The sequence below is a fragment of the Oryzias melastigma genome, linkage group LG8, assembly GCF_002922805.2.
Source record: "Oryzias melastigma strain HK-1 linkage group LG8, ASM292280v2, whole genome shotgun sequence".
Classification (NCBI taxonomy): Eukaryota; Metazoa; Chordata; class Actinopteri; order Beloniformes; family Adrianichthyidae; genus Oryzias; species Oryzias melastigma.
The window spans coordinates 4,940,430-4,967,751 of record NC_050519.1 but is presented as its reverse complement, the minus strand read 5'-3'; the positions used below and the strand labels follow the sequence as shown (position 1 = coordinate 4,967,751).

Here is a 27,322-nt window from a genome sequence, read left to right as displayed (position 1 = left end):
TTTTGGCTAATTTAGGCTTTTTTTGGTGTTTTTACACTGTTTTGGAGTTTAGCTAATATTTCAGCAACATGCTAGCTATTTTGGAGAATTTAGGCTTTTTTTGTGTTTTTACACTGTCTTGGGGTTTAGCCAATATTTCAGCTACATGCTAGCTATTTTGGCTAATTTAGGCTTTTTTTGGTTTTTACACTGTTTTGGAGCTTGGTTAATATTTCAGCTACATGCTAGCTATTTTGGCTAATTTAGGTCTTTTTTTGTTTTTTTGGACTGTTTTGGAGTTTAGCTAATATTTCAGCAACATGATAGCTATTTTGGCTAATTTAAGATTTTATTGTTTTTTATGCTTTTGTGAATTTAGCTCATACTTCAGCAACATGCTAGCTATTTTAGGTAACTTAAGTTTTTTATTATTTATTTATTTTTTTTAAAACTTTTTAGACTAATTTGACATTCGACTAATATTTTAGCTAGCTATCAGCTTCAACATTTTCAGCTATCACCACGGGCATCTTCAATGACCAAATTCAGCCAACAGCATTCACACTAGCATTATTGCAGATAAAGCTAGCGTGAATATATATTGTTTTTATTTAGTTTAAAGCTAATGATGGTCAAGATGCATGATCCGATTAGTGGACTACTCTGAAAAAATAATCAGTGATTAGTCGACTGTTAAAATAATTGTTTGTGGCAGCACTACTCAGGAGCTACAACTATAAACCATTTTTTTTCTATTCATTTATATATATTTTTGCCACTGGCCCCTCAGCGTCTATCTTCTGTAGGCCAGGAGAATCTTATTCGAGGTCTAGCTTTATTTTGCCAGACACCTACCAGTTACCTTAACCAGGTGTTCTCCACCGATGACAAACCCCAAATTGAAAGCTGACACTACACCTGCCTTCCAGTACTGTGAATGGACACTACCTATGATCTCTCAGGTAATGGTTGATTTCCAGGTGGATTTGTCCTCTTTCTCTGCAGTCTCACCTGTTGCTTTCAATGGGTAAAGCTGCTACCTTTAGTTAGCGATGGCCTCATTCCAGCAAACTGTGGCTGATGTAACACAGCGCGTCTCTAAAGCAGGAGGCGGCAAATTAAAATGCAGGAACATTTCATGTATTAGTGTGGCGTGTATTTAATAGCTGTTTGCTCGAATGTGTGAAAATAGCGTGAAGCAGATTAATTTTTAATGCCCAGTCATGCTGCACTGCTCAGGTCTTTACACTTCCAGTCAGCATGAAAGTGATGCAGACTTGTGGCATTTGAAGTATAAAGAATTTAATTAAAATGAATATGAATATCTGAATTTCTTCAGCTGTCATGAAGTACAGGCCTGGTGTTACTGATCCGAGTGAGTCCTCAAGTGCCTTTATGAACTCAAAAAAAAAAAAGGATTTTTGAATCAAACACTGTCTGGCACGTCTTGCTTCCATAAAAAAGTGGATTGGCCTCTTTGAGGTTAGACTGCCTCGAGACAGAATAGATCCCTGTTCCACAGCAGTGAAATGATGACGGTGGATTGGGGCCGTGCTGGTGTCTTTGTAGTAAAACAAAAGCAGAACCAAAAGGCAGAAATGTGAGGTTAACCGTTGATCTCTGTTCAAACTCTCTGGGCTGAGAGGTTTTGAGCACAGACCAAACAATGGAACCGGAAATTTAGCATCTGAACTGAAGACTCATGGTGATGGAGGCAAATCAGGATCTAAGTGAAAGAGAAGCAAGACTGTAAATTTGAAATAAGCAGCTTTAAACTCAAAAACACACATTGTAAGCTAAGATTTGTGAAATGAATTCTGGCTGAAATACTGTATGTATTTCTAGCCATTTTGGCTGAACCGGTAAAGTTGGGTTAGCAGTATGAGGAGCTAGCAGAGTGTAAAAAGAGGGATGACGGGAAATGAGGGAAGGCTTACTCCACAACAATGGTCCCGCCCAAAACTTTAAGGCAAATTTCTGATGAATTCCTCTGCAGAAACTATGTCCTAGAAAATGTCTGAAAATTGTATTCTAATAAAGACCACAGGGAATGCTGTAAATGGATAAAGATTTTTTATTGGAATTTTAAAGTAAAATTTGAAAAATAAGATTGTAAATTTGAAATGTGTGTGTATTATATATACATGCTTCAAAGAAATATAGACAATTTTGGGGAAAAATTTAAATTTGAAAATTTAATAAAAAACATAAAATTAATATACTAATATTAAATAAAAAGTAATGTTTATTTAGCTCCACTCTCACATAAAATTAGGCCCAGGACAAAAGCAAAAAGTTTGAATTGAAACTGTAAACTAAGAACTGAAAGCAAACAGAACAATATTCAATGTTTTTCCTTTTTTTTTTTTTTTTTTACAAAACACCAGCAGCTTCAAATAAACTTTTTTTTTTTTTTACTTTGGTAACAGATTAAGCTTTTGCTTTCGTTTAAAGTCAAGTTTCAAATTAAAAACAATTTTCCTTTGGATTTTAACTTTCTTTCAACTTTTAAAAGGTTTTCATATTTGTTTTTATATTTACAGTTTTATTATTATTTTTTATTTTATCTTTATTTTTGTTATTTAGTTTTACTATTATGTCAAGTTAAAATTTGTACTTTTAGAATTATTACTGTTTTTGAATTTTTCCACTTCTTTTTCAATTGTAAAATGTTTTTTTTACAAATTGACATTCCGTTTTTTTTTTTTATTCACTTTAAGCTGATCCTGATTCAACCCCATCATCATGTGTCAAAGTCAAGCCCCGGGCCCGCAACGGCCTGCCGGATAATCATATCCGGTCCTTCAGATCATTTTATTTTTTTGTTATTAATGCCCAGATGTTGACTTGTGCTTATTTCTAACTTGTATAATTTTGGCAAAATATATTTTTACAGAGGGTTAAATATTGAAAGTAATTTAAGGTTGAAGTTGATTTGTTCTGGAATAATATTCCTGCCTGTTTTTATTCATAGTTATAATAAAAATTAAGTTTTTAAAGTTTTAAAAATTTAGTTTTAAGGTGTTCAATAAATGTTTATCCTGTTCGGTCCGCGGCCTAAGGTGTTTTTTGAGTTTTGGCCCCGATGTGGGATTGAGTTTGACACCCCTGCCATAAGGTTGTCCTTGTGAAGATCTTGAATGAGACCTAATGCTGCAAAGTTCAAAAAGGAGCCTTTGACTTAAACTGCGTAGATTTGTAGCATTAAGAAGAGAATTTGTGTCGTCCCAGAACTCCATGGAGCTGAAGTAAAACGCAGACAGGAATGTTTGGTCACCGTCTTGGCCTCATGACCCTGTCAGTGATATGTGGAGGAAAATGGATGGATGAACGGAGGAGGTGTCCAAAGATTAAAGCTAAAAGAAACCGCTGGTGCATTTACTTTAAAATCAGTTTGGTGATAAAGATTCTCTCAACCTTTGAAGGTTTTCAGGACGTCTTCTTGTCACAAACAAATAGCCGACAAAACCCAACAGATCTAATTTCCCATCCTGCATACTTGGTCAGTGTTAAACTAACATCTGGCTTTGTTTGGTCCACCTTTCATACACAGGAGTGCCTTGGATTTCTATCGACGCCGTCCGTCTGCTCTTCCTCTCCAACTGAAGCCAGCATGAAAGCAGTGTACCTCAGCCAAAGACGGCGTGTGCAGGAGCGAACTGTCAATCACAGCGATGCTTCATTAGGTGTGTCTGTCTGTCTGGCTCAGGTGGGTTTCTTTGAAGTTTCTCTCTGCAAAAAAAAAAAAAGAATTGATGCATGGTTGACAAGAACCGACTGACTGTACTTTTCTTAAAAAGTAAAATTTGGGCTGTCAGTAAAAAAAAAATCCTTTTTCATGTCCTGACACTTTGGTTTTTAAATAAAAAATGAAGCATTGAAGGTCACAGAGAGAAAATGAATCTGCTCCATTTAAAGGCTGCTGTTTGTGTGCTCATTCAAATGAAAATTGTGTTTTTTAACATTTTTAAAAAAATGACACTTTTTAAAAAAAAATAAAACTGCATTATCATAATTAAGACCTCTGGGCCCCACTAGGTTTAAAGTGGGACTTTAGGCATTATTCATACATGCTACTTTTAGCTAGAACAATATCTGTAAATGAGAAAAAGGTGCTATTTTTTTTTTTGTATGTGTCATGCACTTTAAGGTTGTATTCAGACTTGACACACTTGGTTTCTTAAAGTGAACAAAAACTCATTTCCCCCAAAATTTCTGAACAAATTTCCATTCTGAAAACACGTAGGGGAACCTTGGTGTGGGACCAGGAACTGCTCTCTGACCCATTTTCTGATGTGGTTTCGGTTTGTTTCCAAGTTTTTCTTTGTCTGAATAAACTCTGTGCTCGGAGTGGAGCAACTGGACCAAAATGGCCACCGTAGCTGGGCATTATGTGAGGATTCAACCGATGAGCCGCAGAGAAATGTAAAGCAACAATGAGACATGGAAACTCATCGAAATGTGTTCAGATGAAATCAGACTCACTGAAACCATTTCTAATGCGATACACATCATTGCTTCTCACTGTTTTCCCAGCAGTCTGCATGTCAAACGTTGATCAGTGTTCCGTCTTTGTTGCCTCCTCAGTGACCGTCTTGTAAAAAGGGTTGTACTTGACGTTGATACAGAGGTTCAAAATTGATCACCGAAATACAAAGTTTGAATAGGTGAACAATCCGGACAAGGACTCCAAAGCTTAGGGTTTCCATTATTCCTGGGAGTGACTGAAGAGATCTTTAGTCGATTTGTTTCCAAGCTTTGGTTCAAAACAGAAATCTCTGATAGACGGTAGTCTGAATACAGACCAAAATCACGGTTCAGGACTCGGTCCGGATCAACAGTCTGGATACATCCTTAATAAACTAAATGGAGTATAGGGTCCTCACTATGGCGATCATTAAAATAGTTTTCCTTCCAGTTTGCCAAAAAGATTCTGTTTCAAAGAGAAAAAAATGCTTATTTATCACTTGTTTGCACAGGTTTGCCTTGATTTTTCAATGCTGAGGTTTGTTTATGATCTTTGTGGCCCTTCATGACACCAACTTCTGTTTGTTGCTGTGAACATGAAGTGTAGATGTGCAGGAACGCCCGCTCTCAGTCTCTTATTAAACGGCTGAAGGAAGAGGCTGGAGTCAAGAGTGCATCTCTGCTGATGCAGTCATAACGAGGACACGGTTTCATCTACTTCTTTATTTTTCAGTCTCAGTTTTCACATATTTTCGAGTGTGCCACAATGAAAAGAGAGTACTTTCTGCCTCTATAGAAGTTGATATAAAGGAAAGTTTTGGTAGTTTACTGATCAAAACCATCTCAAATGAGGAGTAACATTTTTCATCTTCAGTCATAAAGTTACATTTCTGCTGCATTTTCAACTTTAGCTGATCTGAATCCATAAGTTTGATACCTAGAAAAAACAATTTTCTCATTTATCTTAATTGCTGTAAGAAAGGATCACAAAACACTAAAACTCTGTTTTTATGCGCTGGACTTGCTCTGTAAGGCCTATTTCCTTTTTCATGTTTAACTATGACTTTTAACTCAATGTTTTATTCTTAAATGTGTCTTTGTTCAGAGTGGAGGAGACCCGAGGAGGAACAGGCGTTTAATAAACGGAGACATCTTAGCTTTGAGCCACAGCTCTGACATCAATTTAACATGACAAGTGTCACAGCTGCATCAACTGTCCATTATCATTGGCTGCCATTGTGTGTCACGGTCTCTGTCAGATGAGCATCAACAAGCAGGACAAAGAACCAAAAAGTAAAACGAAGGAGAATCTTCGCTTAGAGTTCATTCTTCTCAGTGACAGTTTTTTCTGTTCTTTAGTTTTCCTTTTTGTCTGGATTTGGAAGCAAAACATTTTCTTTATTATCATTCCTTCTGAATACTTGTGTTATCCAAGTAAAGAATTTGTCTCATCTTAATCACTTCTGCTATTTTAAACTTAGTTTTGGCTTCTTTGAAAGTAATTTGTTCAGTTTCAAATGATGCTGCTACTTTAAACTTTTATTCAGCCTCTACTTTAAGAAAGTATTATTTAAAAAGCATTTTTTATTTGTTGCTTTCTTTCCCCTTAAATAAGGAAAAAATGCACTTTGCTGCACTTTTGCTGTTAAATACAGGATTAAGTCTAAATTAAAACAAGAGAAATACTTTATTTGAACTAGTTGCACATTAATTTTGGGTTGTTTTATAATTTTGTAGCACTTGATACTTCCTTTTTTTAATAGTTTATCTGACATTTATTCTAACATGTTTTAGGAATAGTAGCTAAAAAGCTAAAAGTCCCACTTAGCTTTGTTCTTCAAGAAATTATCATCAATTTTATTTTTATCAAATTGAAACCGATAAATACAAATTCCACATAGTTTAGAAGGCAGAGACTGTTTTGACATGTCTTGATCCAGCTGTATCCTATAGTATTACTCTCACTCTTCTTTCATGACCTTTTAGAAAAATCGCTTCACTCACCAACTATCACTTATCCTTTCAAGCTCCAGCGCCGTGTTCTCGTGCAGAGCTACATTTAAGTTTTGAAGCAGAAAAGGTGAGCCTGGAGTTATTCCTGAATCCTGGCTTTTCTCCAGGAGTATCTGCCTCCTGCAGCTCCACAGGCTTACGGGGCTTTCTCTTTCCTGAGCGGATATAACGGAGTGAAGCCCTCTGTTCCTGAGAGCGACACAATGGGGTGGACCCCGATAAAGAGGCTGGGGCTCGGCGGGGGGAAAGGACAAAGAATCGTCCTTGAGAATCAATGAGTGCAGAAGACTTTTATTCAAAGACGCCCGGCTGCTGCCGCTTCATGTCGCTCGTCTCTGGTCTCTAGTGAAGCTGAAATCCTTCTCTTGGCAGGAAAACAGACGTTAAATTTGTTCCGTTTTTGGAGCAGACTGTGGGATTGTTGCGCTGCTACAACATTCTCGCATGTGAGGATAATGTGCATTTTGTTGAACCAGAGAAAATGAGTGTGTTGAGTTAATGCGATGTTCCGCTGTAACAACATAACATCTTCCAGGTTAGACTCTGAAGTGGAGATAAATGCTGATGTGATGCTGGAGTGAGCAGCACGTGACCAACAACCAGATACCCACAGCATCACACCGCTCATCAAAAGTTGAGTGAGTCGTGAGGAATTGTTGGATCCAAAGCTCCTTTTTAAAATCACCAACCACTATTTCTCGAGTTCCTCGAGCATCATCAGGAAGCTACTTTGGGACAAATGTTAGGATTAGGAGTTGTAGACTTCGAACGGCGTTAGCACGGTGAGCTCACTAAAGTGCTGTTAGCCTGTTGCTAATGTTGCAAGCGATGTTTTGCTGTCGGTTGCACATTTTTCACTCGGATATAGTTAAAATGTAATACTTGAATCCCTGGCTCAAGTTGAACAAAACGATGTGACATATGATATGACTAAATCAGGATGGTCAACGAAAATCTCCGTTGCCAAGGAAATCTAAAAATTTACTTTTGTCGATTCTTCTAAGAAGTACATAGATCTGTTGGTCATCCTCGGGCAACTCAAAAATAAAATGGTTGCTATGGAGATGAAACCAACAGAAAAGCAGGTATTTTGAAAAAAGTGGATTTTTTTTAATGAATTTGTCACATGCAGGGTTAGAGGCCTTAAAACGCTGCTTGCTTAAATTTTTGATATCTTTGGTTTACACGTTAACATTTTTTCTTCTTTTAGGAATTATTTTTTAGCATCTGTCTTTTCATATATTCATATATATATCATATTTTATGAAAAACATCTTAGAATTTTGATCAGTTTGATTAATCATGATTTTTTTGGGCTCTAAAAATATTGCTGTTGCATTAACAGTGTAATAAAGCTGCTAATGTTTTTGTCAAGTTCAGGTTGAAGCTTTTTTTCAGTTGAAGGCAGAGAAAATTAGCGTCAAGTCACCCTGGAAGTGACCCTTTGTTCGGTATCAAAGAGCTTGAGGCTCTTGAACCCTCCATGTGCTTCACTCCTCTCCTTTGTTTCCTTCGACTTCACATGAAAGAGGAAACATAAAGGATGAAGTAATTTTTGTTACATAAAAACCACATCTGGTTATGGTTTCTTTCTAATTAGCAAATTTTTGATGATGTGCTTTACTTCCTTCCTACTTTAGTGTGTTGTAGCTGTTGACAAGCTCCTTTTCTTCTCTTCTTCCTCATTTCCTTTTTGTTTCAACATTCATTATGGTTTCTGGTCATTTCAATCTGTTTTACACCCAACATTTACCTCCCATCCTAATTTAATCAAATTTGATGGGAGGGATTACTTCCATCCTGATTTCTTATCAGCGAACCATGAAGCCTGAAAATTGCCTCTTCCTCAGATTCTGCTTCTAGTCTTTAAGTAATTTCGGTTCCCAAAAGCCAGGAGAAGAAAAGAGGTAATAGAGCTGACCCTCTTGTCTGTGGCAGGTAAACGGATCGATCTGCTGTCTCTGGGAGACTAAAGCTTGGACATCCTCCAGAGACGGGTAAATTAGACTCAACACAACCTCCTGCTGCAGGAGATTCTCAGACCAGTGTGACTGAAGTAAAGTTTCATGTTGGAGACAAATATTTCTTTCATAAAGGATGAAAATCTTGAACTATTATGTTACATTGAAATGAAATTAGGCTTAAAATATTGAGTATTTTCTTCATGCGGTGATGTCTTTGTAGTTGGTCATGTTTCACCAATCGAGTCCAAAACCGCACAGCAAAACACAAGTTTTTACAGTTATTTTCAAAATTAGACAATTATTTGTGTATTTCTTTGAAGGAGAGCACTAAAAATAACAACTGAGCATCTAAACTGTCGATTAAACTAAATGTTGAAACAGGGGGTGCACTGATAGAAACAGGAAGAGGACTGACAAACTGGTGCCGAGATCCGGCTCCATTCTGGGATGTCCCCTGGAGACTGTAACCGTAGTGAGTGAGTGAGTGAAGGATGCAACAGAAACTGGAATCCAGTAGAAACAATCATTGTCATCCTCCTCATCATCGTCTCTGCATGGATGCACTGAAGAGTCTTCATAGATCTTTCTTCTTGTCATCTATTAATCTACAAACGCACTGAGGATTTGATGGGTGTTCGTAAACTGACGTTCAGCCCATGGTGTTCACTCGTGGGGGGCTTCTTTTTTCTTATGTTTACTAGCACGTCTGCCACTTACAGTTGAATGTGAAATGTCAAAGCGATGGTTCAGTTTATCGCTTGTGTCCTTGCAGTGGCGGATATGGAAAGCCACGAGGGCCAAAATCCTGATAAATGTGCACTTTCTGAGCACTTTCTCGACATGTTTTTGTCGCATACTTGCCGTACAGAGGGTGTTGATTTTAGCCCTTATGGCTTTCCGTAGAAGGAGAGTGCCTTTGGTTTATCTTTATTTGAAGTACAAACATAGATGTCGTCAGACTTGTTGGCATGTCTAGGTTCACCAAATTAACCAAATCCATACGTCTCTAACTGGTCAAAGTTCGACCTGGTTTAACTTTTAATGGTGGTGCATTTTAAACATAAAACTTGCATAAATATGCGTGAACATTAAATTTTTGAATGAGGAATCCTGAAACCTACATTTACGCTTGTTTCCATAGACTTTTCAATGGAGTTGGTAGTATCAATGTAGCATTAGACTCTACAATGCCTCAAAGACACTGGACAATAATTATCACTTTTTTATTATCCATCTGTTCTTGGTAATGAGGAAATTTCCCCTTTAGTGGGATTAATTGTTTATTCTATTCCATTTTAAAAAGTATTATTTGATAGTCTTTTTTTATTGATTGAAAAGCATCATTTGATTTTATTATATATTTTTGTATTTTTATGGTGTTAGGATTAAATAAATACAAAAACAATAGGTTTCAGAAATCTCTTTGGATTGGGTTTTGATCTTAATATCACAGGTATTTCTGTAAATGTTAAGCAAAAATTGCAGCCCTTCCATGAGGGAAAGGGCTGTGCTGACAGCATGTTAGAGGGCTGACACATGTCACATCACAGGATAACTGATGCTTTGCTGCTGTGAAGTGTCACTGATTGACAGGTCCTGTCATCCGATGGTGCTTAGTGTCCAGAATGATGCCACTAATTGGATAAAAGGCTACAAATTGATACTGACTGATGTCACAGGCCACATTAGGCAGTGCAGGGATCAGAAAAAATAGTCGACTACCTGTCTAATTTCTCTGTTTAGCCTGACAGGACACCTGTGAGGAGGCAACATTTGTTCCACAACCTCCCACCACAGCTCCATGAAATTCACTCCACGCTCTATTGATCTGACCTGCACTTTGATTGATGCTCTCTTTAAAAATTCATTAGTTTGACATGTGGGGACGCTGCAGGGCTGCAGTTGCTCTCGTACAGAACATTTGTCTACGTTTACATGAGCAGGACCTTTTGCAAACATGGGGAAATAAAAAAGCCTTACCAGACCATCCAGAGTGCAGTCTGTCTCCCTGAGTCCAGTCAAGTGAGGAAAGATGGTGCTCTGTTTTTGTAATATTTCACAAATTTCTGTAATCCAAACAAGGAAAATTGAAATGATTCCAAGTTTGTTAAAGTTCCACTTTGATTATCTTTTGATCTAATTTGTAATCGTTCCCGGTGGTCTTTGTTTTTGGGAAAAAAATTAAAACTTGTGTCGTTTTCTGCAGAGCAGCAGGAGTTCATTAGAAATTCACTTCTGAATTGTGGACAAGACTGTTGATGTGGAGTAAGACTGCCTTTACTTCCCATCATCCATGTGTTTATACGCTCTCCCACTATCTTACAGCCCCAAATCAAACATTACTAGTAAACAATTATGAGTGCTACCTAGCTCTACAGTTTTAAGCTAGATACAAGCTCAGACGAGGAAGATGAAGACGTACATGGATCTAGTCGTCTACGTGTGGATGCATCAGGAGCAGGGCGCTTGTGGGTTGCCATTGTAGGTTATTTGTCACTCCTACAACCTTTTTCCAACATTTTTTTTATCTGCTCTTGCAATTTAAATAAAGACTGTTCCCCCATTTATTAGCAGTATCAGGTGTTTGCAGATTTTTTTCAGCAATGTGGCTCTTCCGGTTGGTTACAAAACTCTGACAGCTCAAGGTACTTTGCATCTGAAGGAGGTGCTCCGCTACCGGAGGGGAGCACGTCAGGACCATCGGCTACCCCCCTTGCATGGAGAAATGGTATCAGCTGACTAAGAAATGGCCAAAAAAAATCCGGATCTGCTGAAGAATCATCCAGAGAAAGTAGGGGTGTAATGGATCACAAAATTCACAGTTCGGATAATTTTTTGGATCAGTGAAATGTAAAAAAACAAAAAAAAAAACTGAAAGAAAAAGAAGATGAAAGCCTAATATATATAAAGTACTTGATAGCATAAATATTCACTCACACATCCTTGAACATAAACAAAAATGTAAAAACATGTAGTTTCTGATAACATTTACGTGTCTTATACAAAAACTGAGAGAAAAGAATGTTTAATATGCAATTTTTCCATTGCTCCCACCTTCACTCCCCCAATGTCCAAATTAAATCCTAAATAAAAAAGTTAAAATTAAGCTCTCATTATTTTTTGTATTGATTGTAGTTTTGAAACTAACTGTGGGAATATTTCAAATAACTTAGTTATTACTACCCGTAGTACATGTGCAGGGTAGGCCCTGCCCTGGTCGCTTTTCCTGGCGATTTTTGATGCTTTTGGCTTGCCATACTGCCTTCCCCTGTTGCAGGAGCAGTGGCCGCGGGGGTGGGGGATTCCTTCGTGTTCGCAGATGTCTCTGGTTCCTAACCCCCACAAAAAAGGAGGGAACACTGTACAGCAAAATGCAATTTTCAGCTTAATTTTCTTTATATATATGTCTTCCTTCATCAGAAAAATGCCACAAGAACATGCTGAAAACACCAAAAAATAACATTTTCAGTGGAGTGGGTGTTTAAGGAAAAACATTAATAACTGGTTTTGGACTCTGAGGAAAAAAACTCCACAGCTTAATTTTTATTCTCTCTATTAGGTGACTTCTTACTTAGTGCTTTTCCAACTTCTTACAAATCAGTCATAAACACATTTGTGCAAATGGCTTAACCGCAGGCCATTTTGAATTTCTTAGTAAATGAAATTGCACATTTTGTTCTTTGATTTATATCAGCAGCAGAGCATTTTGACCATGAAGAGTTTTCTGGGAGATAAACAGGAACATTAGATGAGCCAGGAAGGAATAGTTTTCACTTAATTACTGCTCATAGAAATTGATGCTGAACCGTGGGTCAGGAGGAGAGGAGAGTGAATGACAGGAGCATTTATGACTCAGAAAACACATTTTGATCATCTTGCAGCCTGAATTTTGTTTGTGACCCGCACCAACCTGAAACCGTGCGTTCAATCAGCTGCTGCTGCTGCAGTAGTGAGGATCTCATTCCCACATGTGAGTGGAGACTGAACCGGAGGTGATCCTTGCAGTCTGTGCTTGCGGTTCCCCCACAGTGAATTCTGGGTCAGGTTGTTTTCACTGCTGGAACAGAAGGAAAGCCTCGGCTGTGCCGGGACGTGAGGCGCTCCAGCGCTGCAGGCTTTTTGAAGCTTGCATCACCGCTGCTCCTCGCCCACGACGAAGCGGTGAAGAGTTCTGACACCGCTCGGGCCCAAAGCCCACGCAGTTTGGTACATTTGCAAGCTTTTGTCGCTTTTTATTGTTCATCTGGGCTATGAAGGATGTCGAATTTGTTGACATCTTATATCCATGCACGTGTGTTCGTTTAGGTCACAAACGTGTCAGTATTATCTCTGAAGAGCCGCTGCTGCCTCCAATGGACTAGTGTTTTCATCCGTGTGACTCAGCTGAATAAAAAAGCCCCTCTTGACTTCAACTTATTACACAAGAGGCTTATGTCAGAACAGAGGACAGTAATGACTTCTCTCATCTGGAAATAGGACTGTGCATATTGTTCTCTCAAAGCTAACGCAGACTTCCTCAGGGGAAATAAGACAGGAAGGTGCACATGTATTTACAGGGAGAAGCTGCTTTTGGTATCAAGATACAATTTCACTTTATCGTTTTGTTGCTGTCAATAAATAATAATAACATACTTAAATTAATTTTTGAGCGCATTTTTCTGTAAAGTTAAAATGTACCTTTGATTCAACCAAAATGTTGATTTCTGAGCGTAAGTGAATGCAGCACAACCTTCAGCTCCAAAGGAACCAACAGAGCATGAGTTAAAGAGAAGAGGCAGCCAATGTTTCTGCTGCAAGCTGCTGATCTTTTAAGCTTAGAGCGCTTACATGTCAGGTAAAGTTTGATTTTAAATTAAATGTCACACATTATCTGAAAGTGATGCAGGGATTTAATGCAACAAGGGAAAACTTAATGTTCAATCGTTTAAAAGATTAAAGGCTGCAGATGTCTGTGAAAACAGATATTATAAATACCATTTATAGTTTTAAATACTGTGGTATGCAGAGTTTAGTCTGGGAACAAGGTGCATACTTATGATGGAGTATTGGGTCCACCATAAAAAAATACACTTACGGGAATAAAACGTCATAAAATTATGAGAAAAAAGTTGTACAATTATGAGGGAAATGGTTAATATCTAAGAGAGTAAACTTGAGTTTTTATATTAAAGTTTTTAATTTATTTATTTATGTTTAGGGTCGTGATAAAAAAAATCTTTTTTCCAGTTGTGCGATTAATTACTTAAACACGAGTAATCGTTATCATATTTTTGTTTTAGTCTCAGTATTTGCTGTCAACTTACTATCTGCGAATAATCACAATATGAAAGCACAGATAAAACTTTACATTTAGAATATTTATTATCAATAACTCTCATCATCCGATTAAAAAAAAATCTGATTAATCACACTTTTTTGCAGGGATTAATCAAGGTTAATCACAATCTTTTACTAGATAAATAATAATATAATAATACCCAACAAAATCTTTTAACGTACGCCATTGAAGCCTGTTTCTTCGATTCATTTGCTTTAAAAAATATTAATGCATAAATTCTTTTTTGATTAATCGTGTGAGTAAATGTTCACAGCCCTAATTATGTTAAATTCTTTATTAAATTGAGGCGTTTTATAGTCTTATGCTATGTTCCATGAAGGTTTTTAAAATTTTTCGATTACACTTTTATACTTTGTCATTATCAAATTGATGAATGCATTGTTGCATTAACCACATGGAGCTCCAGACCAGTTAAAACCAGTCAGAGGAAGTTTTAAGGACCTAATCAGTACTTTTTCACTGAAAAACAAAGCCATACATTACCTTATTGGTGGGAGCGGGGCCAGAGGCACTGACCACTGAAGCTCTAGATTTGGAGAAGATGACCATACAAGGTGTTAAGGTATTTGCTAACCTCAACGAACACGCAGAGGTTAGCAGGGCCTAACCTCACAGAAGTTATGTAGTTTTAGATACATAGTTTCACGAGTTATAAATTGAAAACTTTCAGGATTAAAGTTGTACATTTGAGGCAAGCCCTCCAAATGGAAAATTATGGAAAAATGGTGTCTTCAAATTTGGATGTTACAACCACTTGATGATGTCATCAATAGTCGCCGGTCATCTTCGTAAGCGTGTAGCTGCCACCGCTTGGAAATTCCATAACATCAGTTTTATAATTTTAAAAAGTCACAAAGCGTCTGGGATGAGTGCAACTTTATTCACAATGCGTTTGCATTTTATTCAGATTTTTATGTATTTTCTTCACTGCCAGTATATTTTATTCTAGCTAATTCTAACAACTGAAATTTTCTGAGGGTGAAGCTGGAGTTCTGCTATCTTAGACATTCTGAAGTTTGAATAGTTTCCTGACAGCTTTGCGGAGAATATTTTCATTCAAAGTGTCTGAGCTGAATGTTGTTGTCATTAATTAATGTTGGTTTACCAGCATAATTAGCTCACTTTCACAACTCTGTAAGCCAGTTTTTTCTTTTTTCCCTGAAGAATAGGCTACAACAGCTTGCATCACCCTCTAAATCCTCTTGCAGCTTTCATAATTATTTTTTTTCTTGAAATCATGAACACCTTTGCTTAATTTTCCTTCGGGAGCCGTTGATATTTTGGCAGCAGAGAAAATAGTTTTAAACATATGCCTTGTTCGCTTTACTGAAAAATATTTTTATAAAGAAAGTGATCCTTGAATTAGTGTGTTTTTTATTATTTTTTTAAATTTTAATTCATCACAGTTTTAGAAAACTACTGCATGTAAGAAGAATACAGATGAGTGACTGTTTTTGTGGCTTTTCTGAGCTGTTAACATAATTTAAACCCAACCAGGAAATACCAAGTGTTGCAGTTCTAACAGATGACCACTAGAGGCTGGTTTCTATAGTTAAACGATCCCAAACAACAGTGACATTTATGCTTTTATGTTACGGCTGATCTTAACCAGAAGGTTGACAAAAAAGAAAAAAAAAACTTGTTTAAAGTTACAAACACCATTTCTTTCTGTCGAAATCTTTGTGTTTTTATTATTTTGTTGTCCTAAATAAAGGTAGAAATAATGGTGATTTAATACATATAATTCTATTTTCATACATCTATTTAAAAGACATACATGTAGCAGCAAACGTATCAAAAAGTAGGAATTGTGGTTCGATCTGTGGAGAAAGACAACAAGTAAAGGATGTTCATCATATTTTCTGTTTGTTCTAATATTGAATGAATTGTAATCAACATTTTGGTGTAAAAAATAAACAAATCAATACATTTCAGCTCCTTTTTTTGCTAATTTTTTAGCCTATCGAAATGTTTCTCAGTGACATTCAATATATAACATGGAATATCTCTGCTTCTCCACTCACAGATTTGATTCATGGTGAGCACTGAGGTGTATTCAGAGTGAAGATCAAGACAGAGGGGTTCCTGGGAGAGGACAGAGGTGGGTGGGCTGCTGGGTAGCCGGGTTCTGATAAGTCACATCTGTTCTGGAGGCTGGGGCTCGAACTGAAGCGTGACCAAGTGATGAGAGAAAAAGCTGATCAAAAGCTGGAGCAGCAGAGGCGGAAAATTAAAACTTGAACTCTGCTTTGATATTCATCCTTTTGTTTTTTTTTACTGACATGGAGCTCCTTTACCTACCTTTAAGGCGTACGCATGAATAAATCCATATTTTCATACAGCTGAGGTGAGCAGATGGAGCATCAGAAAGGGCTTACATAACAGACCACCATTCCTAATGTTGGCAGTGTAAGAAAGTGAAAAAAAACAGGAGTGATTCAGAGATTCTGGGATTGTATACTGGAGTGTGGGAGATTTTTAAATATTTTATAGACATAAAACATGCCTTAGACTTGTATAAGTTACAAACCACTATTTGTTACATTATAAAAATCTTTCTGTTCAGACACTGGTAACTCTATAGTCCTTTGGCTTCTGTTTTGATTGTTTTTGCTTAAAAATATAGCAGAAAATGATGATTATTCATGATCTACAATGGGATTAACGCTTTTATCTTGAGTTAAAAGTTAACACTAAACAATCTGTTAAGTGATTTTGAACTATCAACCCCTGATGATGTATTATTAATAACTTGCTTTGACAAATGTTCTTGTTGCTGCACAGCATGTTATTGCAGATATTTTATTTCTAATATGGTCTTTGTTCAAAATGTGTAGTTTTAAAGATCCATTTTAAAGACCCTTAAAACCTCTTTTACTCTATTTTCAAAGCGTTCCCAATGGTCTTTTACCTCTAACATTTTCTAGGACATAGTTTCTGCAGAGTGCCAATAGTTCATTGGAAATTTGACTAAATTGTGGGCGGAACTCTTGGCATGGAGCAACCCGAAGCAGAATAGTCCGTTTGACTTCAGTCAGAGTAGAGATCAAATTTAAGGGTCAGGACTCAATCTGGAAGAAGCAGACTCAGTCCAGAACTACAGACTTTTCCGGTCTGAATAATCTTAATTTTCTCAATATATGTCCCCCATCATAAAAAAATGCCACAAGAAGATGTTCAAAAGCATTATATATATATATATATATATATATATATATATATATGTATGTGTAAAATAAACATAATGGTTAAATGCCGCACAGAAGGTAAAAATAAATTCCTTAAAGAACAAAAGTCATTATTGTCAAATAAAAACATGAAATATATTGAAATTAAACAAACATACATATGCTTCCACTGTGTGGATATTTGTATATGCACAACTTGAACACACCAGCATAGAATGTAATGTGACTGTCAGTTTAATGATGCCTTTACAGACACTTTTTCTATTGTGAAACAGGCTTCACAAACACCTTAAATTGCTTCATGAAGCTCAAAGGGCCTGGGAAGGTCTGATGATACGTGCCTGACAAGAACAATAACTCTCCTCCTCACCTCCTTTGGTGTCACACAATTGAAAAATAAAGATTTGCTGCACTGAAAGTCAATTTAAAGATCGTTGTCAAAGTATGAAAAGGTTGGAGATGCTGCAATGACTTAAAAAGCGTCCGATCTGAAGCTTTTACCGCCTGAATTTTCAAAAGAGGCTGACAAAAAAGTTTGGGGTAAAGTGCTGAAAAGGCGAGTTTGAGGTCCAAAATCAATTTAACGTGTAGCATAGAAGCTGACGTAAACAGGCAGGTTCAACCACTTCTACGCCAAAAATCTGAAAACAATTAAATTTGGTCAACATTCAAAAATCACAGGTTTGTGCAATTAGACAAACTGAAACCAGGGAGGATTTTCTGATCTGTTTGAACTGCTTAATCCAGTTCACTAAACAAGATTGCTTCAGTTTACAATTTGTTGCCAGTATTTAAGCTTTAATTGCAACCAAAACTCACAGAAGCAGCAACAGTTAATCCACAATTTAGTTGTTTTCCTCATGGTAAGTCTTTGCCTTCAGCCATGACTTCTTTTTCCTTCCCCCGTTTAACTACTTTTATAAAAGCTGGTTCAGTGCATTCACGATCAGAGAAAACCTCACTCAAATGTGCTGAAATTAGATTTTTACATCTGCTGCAGGGAAGTTTCTCCAGTCACTGAGTGTGAATTTCTTGTAAATTTGCCTCTTCTAGAATTTAATCAACAGTTGATTTCAGTGTTAATTTGTTTTAATGAAGGATATTTACAATTATTTATAAAATTTACAACCAAAAATTTTGGGCATTTTTCTGATGATAAAAGTCATATTAAGAAAATTGCATTTCTGAGTGTTTTTTTATTCAAATCGTTGTGATTCGATGCCTCTTGAAAAAGAGCCTTCTTGTGTTGTGGTCGGCCCACAAGCTCCCTGCTCTGCTCAAACGGAGAGCTCTCGGCAATACAGATGGAAATCAGGGGTGGGGTTGCTGCACGCCAATGATCCCACCCACAATTCAAATTTGTAATTAACTATTTTATAATCTGGAGAAACAAAGTCCTAGAAAACAACACTGTTTATTTTATTCTGGCAAAAAATGTTAAAAATAGATCAAAAGTTTGGAGTAAAAATAGTCTCACCCCAATTTGTTCGTGTGTTATTCTTGATTTATAAATCATGTAATAGATTTTGTGCATAACTCTATGACCCGGCATTCTATTCAAACGCATCATGAATCTTGTAAAAAGAGTCTCACATCAGATTTATGTGTAAATGCGGTTTTGTGTGTGCGTAACAAGCGATTCATGCATAATTATTGAAGATTTGCGTGTGTAATCAGTTTCAAGCTGTTGTAATTTCAAGTTGTGCATGTGTAAATTGTATTTTTTTCTTAAATTTTATGCACAAAATCTATAATATGATTTACAAATCAAGACTTATGCAGGATGAGTCTATTTTCTCTCCATACAAAGGCTCCTAAAAAGGGTCTTTGCATACAGCTTTAGTTTAGGATGAAAGTCAATAGGACTTTATTTCTCTATATTTTGTCATAAGATCTTAATTTTACAAATAAAAGTTGCTTGAAGGAGGATTAGTTCAAGAGTTAACCACATGAAAGAGTTAAAATGAGAGTAGAACACGATGTTTTCTTGTCCTCAGCTTGACACTGACTAATACCCTTCCCTGTTTGGGGCCTTGGATGTTTCCAAATATGAAATGTTTTATTCATCCTTCCCAGAAAAGATGATAATAGACTAAATCTGACCTTGTTCAGCAGCAGTGTGGCTCGTCTCATTGTACATCAGATGTGTCCAGTCCTGTGAGCTTTCCTATAAAATGAGCTAAATTAGGGACCAAATTGCTTCTGGTTAGTGAATTTGTTTCTTAGGAACTTGCTGACTGCTCGTCTCTCTGTGAACTCTGTGGGGAAATCAGTAGGAGCACAATTTATATTTATAGAAGGGAGCAAAAAATCTGGATGATTGAGTGACTTTTTGGGAGAGACGGTGAATGCAACTGTATGTGACAGAGTGGCAGGAGGCAGGTTTTCTCTGAGGGAGGAGACTGACTCCACGCTTACCTACAAACCCCCGTGATTCCATTGCGTTCACAAACTTGTTCATGTCAATTATCAGAGCTCTTACCGCGCCGCTCATGTGTCAGCTGTAATTCACATCTCTGTGTGTGGTGAGATGCTGCAGAGACAGATTTACATACTCGCATTTATAAGATCAAACCATGTGTCTAATACCAATTGGATGATTTATCCTAGATTTAATAGCTTCCAAAGATTCCTGTCAAATACAGTTGAGTTACCTAAGAGATGAGATACACAGTAATTAATTTAAAATGTCAAACCCCTCATTAGATCTTTAATGTGTGTTTTTTTTTTTTTACATTTTAACACAAAAATGCATTTCTTGTACATAATTGACGGTTTTCTACTTGTGCCAGTGTTCACTGTGCCAGAGTGGGTTCATCAAACTATGGGTGAATTGACTTTGGCATGTTAATTTTTGCACTGTGCTCTGTGTCCTGATTGGTTGTTTACCCTGTCAATCAGTCTCATTCTGTACAGAATGTGCTTAACTTTCCAAATTGACATAAATCTCAGATCACAAGCAGATCTTTGCTTTTATTCTATTTCACCAGACTTATTTTTCCAGGAGTGTTCGAACAAGATAAAGTGTGAAAAGAGTGTTTAGTGAGGAGTTTTACAATCTTAGCCCTCGTGCTATCTTATAGGGTCCAGATGACCCCACCCTTACATGGAAGTGTGATCCCTCCCATGACAAAGCTGGACAAAGGTGGACAGGATTTTATGTCTGCCACCAGTAAAGATAAAAAAGTTTTTGTGGGATCCAGATGACCCCATTTTAAATGTAAACATGGCTAGGACAACATCCTACTTTGCGGATTTGACCTATCACGGGTTATTTTTAGAACATTTTCTTGGCTGCTTTGTTCTTTTTGGGGTCGCGGGGGTGCCGGAGCATTTTTTTCCTTTAAGAACATAACTCCTCATAACCAAACTCGATTTGATTTCATTTGGCTGGAATAAAAGCTCACCTAACTAACTCATTTTACTTGCAAAATAAATGCACTTGAAAAGTTGGAAAGTTTATTAGCTCTTTAACTCTGCAGACTTGGCTCCAGTATTGACTTTCTTTGAATTATTGTAACTCTTGAACCATTTACGCAAATGACCTAAATTCAGTGGATTCTGGAGCAGAGAAAAGCAGATTTGCACCGTTGTGCAACAGTTACAAAAATTGTGTAAACGTTTTCCTGTAGGAAACTTGTCTTTGGATGTGTTGTCCGACACCTCATTCATTTCCCTCTGGGATTAATGAAGTGTCTTGTCTTGTCTGCTAAAAACACACCAGGAATATGTGACAAGTTCAAGAACTTACTGAATTGTACTGACAATTGAAAAAGGCTTGGTGTGAAATGTTGACATTGCGCCAGACTTTTTCTTTCACAGCTCTATTCCTAAATATGAAAGACTTGGTGTCACAGACTGCAACTATTAATTTCTCCCTCATGATCGATTTTTCAACCCGTTAGCACGTCTGTGTTTTGAAATGTAAGCCATCCGTGCGCCATTACTAAATCTGAGTCTCTTAGTGGTCTAGCTGGTTTAGCTTTCAGTTGTACTTAAAAGTTTTGTACTTAAAACCTGAAACTCACTTAAAACTTGAGTAGCAATGCGCTAATGTGAGAGTTTTGAATGCAGACGCCCGAGAAGCATACGTGTGAGTTTACATGAACTTTTCATTGAAAGTAATTGCTCAAACGTACGTTTCCGAGCCCAGTGTGAACGTAGCAAAAGAGTTATAGTAGTTCGATGAGAACATTTTATTTCTTAACTGAATTGTTAACGTTTTAGCTAATGGAACATGTATTTGTGTGATGAAGTGCAAATCCAAATATGTGGATAGTGCCTCTAGTGGCCGTTTGGTGCCATCGCCAAGCAGCTTATGCTGCTGTTGACTTTTGACCTTTTGTTTGGCACAACGTGAACAAAGAATCCTCAACACTAAAGCCTTGTTTCCACTGAGCCGTCCGGTCCAGTCCAGTATTTTGGGCATTTCCACTATAAAATGGACCCATTATAAGCTGGTCCAAACCATAGTATTTTTGGGCCACTGTTGGTTGCAGGTCCGTAGAAAAATGGAAAAGACCGGTAAGCATGGAACTACTATTGAAGCTTGTTGATTGGAGGAAGGTCATTACGACAAAGAAAGTGCCAAGAAAGCGGATTTATTCGTCTTCGCCGCTCACATTCTTCTCTCAAACCACATTAAATTTGTATATATTTACATTTGTATATAGGATGATGCTCACCTGAAATGCCTAGTCCATTTTAAACAGGACAGGACCGCTCGGTGGAAACGAGGCTTAAAGGGGCCTACTTGCAGACCACCACTTTGGCTGTGCCAACAGCACCACTGGAAATTCTTACTTTTGGTTGAAAAAGACGAACTTGACTAGTGATCTATTGTGCATTTTTTCATTTTCCCAACACTTTTAACAGTTGAAATCCCAGACTTTCCACCAGATTGTTGTCTGTGCAGTGGTGCATTCAGTTACCCAGTTCGAGTCCCAGTTCTGACAATGTCAGACCTTATAGGGGCCGCCAAGTTTGTTTTTCGCCAAGGGCGCCATGCAGCCCAGAGCCGGGCCTGCTTACAGGAGGACTTTCCTGTTCCTGGTGCAGTGGTTCTTCTGAGCAAGATGGACCAGCAGCCACCACCTGGGGACGGCACCAGAGCTGTTCCAGCTACTAAAGGAGGTGTACTTCAAGGACAAGTGAACTCTGCCAGATCTGTACTACTGCCTGCTCTACCACTTGGGTGTTCAGTTATGAGGGTAGTTGGGTCCGAATTTCTGACTGACAAATGCTTTTAGGGTCAAATATTAATAGAAACATGGTGACAGATGGATTTTTTTAAATCATTTTTGGAACAGAGTTGTTTCTGCAAACATACTTTGGAAAGACTCAAAATTACCTGGAATCTTGACAGAACGGAAAGAATGCTTGCTGTGTTTTGGCTTTTCATCTGCACAGGTATCTCGATGCTGTCAGATCTTACAGTTACAGTAAAAAAAGATGAAGTCTTCATGAGCACACAGAAGTGACATATTATATAAATGACAACATATAAAACACGTCTACAGAGGCTGGCTTTAACACTACATGGTTCTTCCCTCTCTACGGAGGCAGTTTGTTGAATCCTTTTCATTGTTAACTTTCTTAAGGTTGGTTTAACATAATGAAAGAATCACATAGGATTCAAGTGTTTGCAGAGTATTAGTAATATTGATTTTAGCCTGAAAAACTCTGACTGCTTTAAATTTGCCTGAAAGGCAGCCATTCGTCTGATTAATGATCAGTGGCACACGAGTCAATACACAACATCAACCCTTCTTCTTTTATTTTGTTCTTATTTGTAAGAACTAAACTCATTCACTCAAACGTAGCTGAAAAATGCATAAAGCTCTGACTTCAAAGGGATCTCAGGGAGCCACATAGAGACATCACAGGAACAGAAAAGCCTCTGTGTTGTATTTCTGATGCTTTTGATGCTGATGGTAAATGTTTATGCTACGGAGTTCAAGAACACGCTCATCCAGGTTCTTGAACACACCTTTAGTGTATGATATTCATTCACACTGGACTGGTGCTGTCCGATACTAGCACATATACTCACAGTTGAAAGAGGCTTTGTGTGAAAAGTTCTTGCTCCAGGCTTTTTCTGTCACATCTCTATTCCGATAGACAAAGACTTGATGTCCAGACACAAACCACCCTTATTAGTTTTTCCTTCATTATCGAGTTCCAAACAGTTGGCACTTCCTGAAATTGAAAAGGACTCTACCATTGACTGTATATTTACTGGACATCTCAGCCCCTTCCCCTGTTGTTTTAAACAGGAAGTACCTGCTGGTTCCAAGAAGTCAAAATCCGATTGACATCTATTGATAAATAGAAAGTTATTTCTAAGTCATTTTTTGTCTGGCTTTGATATTTTCTTCTTGTTATCTTCTTTCTAATCCTAATTTTTCTAAAGATACTTTTTTCTTCATCGCAAATTATTTAAGTTATAAATTGACCAATCAGGCGCCTCAGCAAAAGCCCCACCTTGAACGTTTGATTGACAGCTTATTCCGAGCCACTTTCAGTGGAAGGGGTGTGGCCTTCAAACAAGCTCACTCATGATTGGCAGCTGTAGTTCCTCTAAAAACATGACCCAGACCAACTTGGACCAATCGCTGTCGTTGGGTCAAAATGGCGTCAGACGATCAGGAAGCCACAGTGACACGTTCAGTCGCTGTACGTTTTGTGCATAACCAGAAACGAAGTGGAGTTTGTGAATGTAGCTTCAGTGAAACACACTTGAAGAACCCAACAAGAATGTATCAAGTCTTGTGATCTTCATTCTAATGTCCTTTACCTCTGCTATGGTCTGTTCGGATCACCAGAGATCTTTCTCTGCTTTGCTTGCATCATCTTGCTGGCTGTTGTTCTGACTTTAATACACTCGAGTGGAAGCCTCCAGGTGTCTCCCCGTCCAAGCTCACATGACGGTTGCGGTGTTTATTGTTCAGCAGTGGTCGGTGTTTCAGAGAATAAAAGGGAGATGAGGCCTGTGTTGACCCCTGGAGGGAGGATGTTGCTAGACCTTTTTTCCTGGAAGTTCCTCTGCTGCACCGGAGCGTGCAGGTGAGAGACTCAGGTGTGCAGCGGAGCAGAGACGAGTCCAACCTGTGTGTCGGTTGACCGGAATCCTCTCCCTACGACTGTAGATGTCTGGATTTACAGGGTTTTTATACCGCCAAAACTAGTTTTCTAATGTAAAGTTGTAAATGGTAATGCAGGCACTTCTAGGTGTGCGTGCCGTTCTTTGTTTTGTTTACATGCGCGGACTGACTGTGCACCCAGGAGGGGGGACGGCTCCACTGAGGAGGCGGTTTCTCTGGGGACTGCCTTCCTGACAGCTGCTTGTTCTTGCAAGCTGAGCCCTGAAGCTCAGGGGAAGTGGAGAGAAAAAGTTTGGACAGCTCCCGAAAGAAAACCAACTGAGAAGAAGGATTCCAACAAAATCTGCAGCATTTTTCCAGTTTGGGTCGACTAAGATGTCAGTTGACTTCTGCTGCTCTCAGAGGAGTACGGTGACCCTGAAGTGCAAATCACATCAACCCATCAATCAGCACAAAAACGACATGGTACGGATCACAACAACAATGGAAAAAAATACAGAAAATAAATTTCAGAAATAAAAAAATAAATAAATAAAAGAAGAAACCGGAAAAAGTGGGTGTTATGGGACATCACTGATTGGATGATGTTTTGAAGAAGTGGGACAACGAAAGATTAAAAAATCACCAAACTTACAGTGACTGTAGTTTAGGATAACCTGTTCTATGCTTAAATCACCTTTAACATTCGTGTTTGTGGTTTAAAAAGACACAAGGATCATATTTTGATCTATTCTAAAAGTGTTTTTCAGTGGTCTTTTAGAAAAAAAATAACAAAAGAAGACACTTTATTCATCTCTGCAGAGAGAAATTCCATGTCTGGTGGCTCATTCATACAGTATAAACCAGCAGGAACACCAAAAAGTCAGTAAAAAAAAAGTAAAAATAGTAATGATAATTTAAATAATTTAATGTATTTTACTCTCAGTAGAGTCAATTATAGAATCGTTTGTCAGCTGGGATTTGTTTTACATATGTCATCCATCATTAGAAAAATGCTACAACAAGATGTTAAAAACATCAAAAACAGTTTTCCTTGGTGTGGTTCTTAAATGTTCATGCTAAATAACTTCTGGTTAAAAAGGTTAAAAATCAGCATTATGCAATCAGTGACGTCCCATAATACCTACCTTTTTGCTATATTCTATTTTTTTTAATAATTGAATATTAGATTCTGGATATTAATTTTATTTAGTTTCTTTTTGTTTTTATTTTTTCCAGAATATTTTTTGGGTTTCTGAAATTCAATGCTTTTCACTTGTTTAGCTTTTTTTTTAAATTGTCGTTTTGATTTTTAAAACTGTTTTTGTGTTTTGAGAATTTTTGTGCTTTGCACTTCAAGGCCACCGTAGCTGAGAGTGCAAAGGGTTTATCAATTTTGACCTTTATCTTGTTGAGAAAGATTTCAGTGAGAAAACTCTCTTTGCACAGGTCATTTATAAAGAAACACAGATGTTAGTTGTTAATAAAAGTCACCTCAGGATTTAAATGACAACAGAAGATGAGCAAATATAAACCTGAAAAGGGGCAAACTCTCCAAAAGTAAACTTGAAGTTTCAAACAAAATCTCCTGCAAGTGTAAAAACACACATCTCTAAAGACAAAAGCTGTTTTTATGAAGATGCTAAATCTTTTTTCTTTGTTTCTCTGCTGTTATCAAAGCTCCGCCTCCTCTCCTGGAGTCTGCTTACTGTGGATTTCAAAGTGACCTTCAGGTTACGTTCAGATACTCTGAAACACTTCTTTAAGTTAAAAAAGATGTTTTATAAGAGGAGAACATGTGAGTAAACAGACTTCTGAACAGCATTTTAGCAGAACGCTTTCGTTGTGCAGTGGCTTCAGTCTTTCCTGAAAGCTTCTGCAGAGTCTTTCTGCCGTGACTCCTGCAGGGAGAAAAGATTATAAACTCATTCTGTCCTGCTGAAGCACAAATGACACTCTGTGGGACGCTGCTGCTACTTTTTGGGATTTGGATGAGGTCTTGGAAAGAATCAGAATTCCGTAGAGAAATGATCTGGTTTTATTCCGAGAGAGTGAGCCAGAGTTATGAGAAAGGCTGGACATTCATGCCTCATGTCACACAGACGATGTGTTTTTAACAAACGTAACGCTCACACCGTTTATGTGACAGCATAATGTTAGGAAGTCTTTACCTAAGATAATTCTAGATTCCTGCTGCTGTGAGCTGTTTAGATTTGGAGTTGTCAGCCTTGATCTCCATATGTCTCGTCTCTTTCATATCATTTATCCAAGCAAAAGCAGAGAAACACAAAAATCCTGACAGACTATTTGTGGCTGCTCTGCAAACGATGTTAACCCTTAAACACAGGAGCGCCATGTTTATGTTCTTTGATTTACTGTAATGTAAGCCGCTTTTCTCCTTTAGAATGTGCTGGAATCACGTTGATGTGTTAACGGTTGAAAAGTTACAGTATGTTAAAGATTTTGTCTTAAAGCATCACTGGTATTAAAGGGTTAAAGGATGTATGTTTTTAGCTTCACTCTTAAAATATAAAATATGTAAAAAAAAAAAAATTGTGGTTACTTTTTTTATAAAATGTTTTGTGATTAAAAAGATTAAAATTAATTAACAGTTTATAGGTGAGCCTAGATTAGACTGTAGTCGCAAAATAAAATGGTTTGTCTATATTGTAAGTTTAAATTACACAACTTCTCCAGCAGGGGCTGGCACTGCAAACACCTCCTACTTGCAACTCGCGGTCATGATGCATCTGCAGATGTGTGACACAAAGTGTGTCAAACCAATGAAAAGTGGCTTAAAAAAGTTTTAAAATACCAGATGTGTTGGAGAAGTTTGATGAGGAAGGAAAAGTTTTGTTCAGTTTATGCAGAATCGTTTAGAGATGATTAAACTTTCTGTCCTATTTAAAATTTTAATAGAGAAGATGATTTATGCCTATATTAACAAAAACGGAAACAAATAAAGTGGAACTGAAGGACAAATTTAAGAATTTCACTAAAAACTGAGGTAAAAACCAGCAACATTTCCTTTACCATTAGGGCTGGGCGATAAAACGATAATTATCGTTATTGCGATATTACTTTTTTTCGATAGTGAAATGAGACTATTGCGATAAACTTTCGTGTTAAATAACACGGGAGAAAGCCCCGGAAGAGCCGCGCTTCCTCTTCTTACGGAGCGGCTGATTGTAGGAGCCCAGACTAAGAGCGAGGGGGACGGAGGCCCCGAATGATGACAAAAGGACACAACAGAAAACATTATTTCAGTAAACCAATAACCAATATATAATC

The 27,322-nt window shown here is 37.5% G+C and overlaps 1 protein-coding gene across 1 annotated transcript in view; it reads left to right on the top strand.

The window, feature by feature from the left end:
- The window catches only part of znf281a (zinc finger protein 281a), a 149,407-nt gene that overhangs the window by 833 nt on the left and 121,252 nt on the right, over positions 1-27,322 (top strand). The window contains 1 exon segment of the mRNA XM_036213159.1: positions 3,533-3,688. The gene's annotated coding sequence lies outside the window, so the exon portion shown is untranslated.